The sequence below is a fragment of the Ciconia boyciana genome, unplaced genomic scaffold (assembly GCF_034638445.1).
Source record: "Ciconia boyciana unplaced genomic scaffold, ASM3463844v1 HiC_scaffold_39, whole genome shotgun sequence".
NCBI classification, from domain to species: domain Eukaryota; kingdom Metazoa; phylum Chordata; class Aves; order Ciconiiformes; family Ciconiidae; genus Ciconia; species Ciconia boyciana.
This window is the reverse complement of record NW_027328407.1, coordinates 148747-150600: the sequence shown is the minus strand read 5'-3', so window position 1 is coordinate 150600 and position 1854 is coordinate 148747. Positions and strand designations below refer to the sequence as shown.

General features: G+C 52.4%; 1 pseudogene; it reads left to right on the top strand.

Moving 5' to 3' along the window:
* Positions 1-445: 445 nt before the first annotated feature.
* On the top strand, positions 446-1468 carry LOC140645819 (olfactory receptor 14J1-like; annotated as a pseudogene).
* The last annotated feature ends 386 nt before the right edge of the window (positions 1469-1854 follow it).

The following is a 1854-nucleotide window of genomic DNA, read 5'->3' as shown; positions in this document are numbered from 1 at the left end:
AGCTCCCCTCACTCTGCACTAACCCACAAGCAATCGTCTTGCCTCGCAGAAGTCGCTCTGTTCTGCTTGAGGCAGCAGAAATGCTGAGGGTTTCTGACATCCAAGAATACTCGCCAGGGGAGGTGGGGAGGGAGCTGTAAAAAACCCTAGAACTCTTAAATTGCCGTTACCATTCCCGTTCCTTAGCACTGCCAGTGCAGATGCTGACAGGCCCTTCTGTGTTAGCAGTGGTTTCACAGGACAAAGTTGAACACCAGGACTGGTCCCTGCCCCTACCCACTTCTGCAGAGTGGGAATGACTTATCAAGAGCCCTTGGGCAGAGTCCCTGTCTCTTCATTACTCACACGGCCAGCACCAAGGAGGGCAGCAGGCACAGAGCTGAAGGAAGGTCTCCTAGGAAAAGAAAAGGGTGTCTGGGTGTACCAGGGGGAGGGTCTATGGGAAATGGCTTTGATTTTGGTCTGAGAAGTCTCCCCTAACTTGTGACTGTCTTTTTCTCCTATGACAATGCCCCATGCCCAGAGGCAGGAAATGTCCAACGGCAGCTCCATTGCTGAGTTCCTCCTCCTGGCATTTGCAGACACGCGGGAGCTGCAGCTCTTGCACTTCTGGCTCTTCCTGGGCATCTACCTGGCTGCCCTCCTGGGCAATGGCCTCGTCATCACTACCATAGCCTGCGACCACCACCTCCACACCCCCATGTACTTCTTCCTCCTCAACCTCTCTGTTCTTGACCTGGGCTCCATCTCCACCACTGTCCCCAAATCCATGGCCAATTCCCTGTGGGACACCAGGGCCATTTCCTATACGGAATGTGCTACACAGGTTTTTTTCTTTCTCTTGTTGATGTCTGCTGAGTATTCCATTCTCACCATCATGGCCTACGACCGCTACGTTGCCATCTGCAAACCCCTGCACTACGAGACCCTCTTGGGCAGCAGAGCTTGTGTCCATATGGCAGCAGCTGCCTGGGGAAGTGGTTTCCTCTATGCTGTGCTGCACACGGCCAATGTATTTTCGATTCCCTTCTGCAAGGGCAATGCTGTGGACCAGTTCTTCTGTGAAATCCCCCAGATCCTCAAGCTCTCCTGCTCACGTTCCTACCTCAGGGAAGTTGGGATGCTTGTGTTTAGTTCCTGTTTAACATTGGGATGTTTTATTTTCATTGTGCTGTCCTATGTGCAGATCTTCAGGGCTGTGCTGCGAATGGTCTCTGAGAGGGCACAGCACAAAGCCTTTTCCACATGTCTCCTTCACCTGGCTGTGGTCTCCCTGTTTGTCAGCACCTCTTTTTTTGCCTACCTGAAGCCCCCCTCCATCTCCTTGCCATCCCTGGATCTGGTGGCAGCTGTGCTGTACTCGGTGGTGCCTCCAGCAGCAAACCCCCTCATCTACAGCATGAGGAACCAGGAGCTCAGAGATGCACTGAAGAAGGTGATTCAATCAGTTGTCTCTCAGCAGCTATAAGCTGCTCGTGTCTTTGCAGAAGTGATTTCCAGTTCATCTCTGGGGCCTCCTGTGCCTTGGGCATTTTATCTGTGATAATGCTGTTTGTCCAGGAATGCCTACATCTACTCCACTTCCTCAGGGGCATGAACCTGTCTAAGCCAGAGGTCTTTGTACATTTTTCTCGCACAACAATATAGGTGGCCTCCTGTGTGGCATGTTTGTAATAAAATGAATTTCTTCAGTGCTGGTGTCTGGAGGTTGTGCTCTTCTTCCAAAGCGGAGGTCAATAACAGGCTGAAGAAATAGCCCCTGTGAGCATGCTGCTGTGCTGGGGTCCTCCCTGGGCTCAGGGCAGGAGGGCATGGGGAGATGTTTTAGGGAACAGGCCTGGGCTGAGCCTTCAC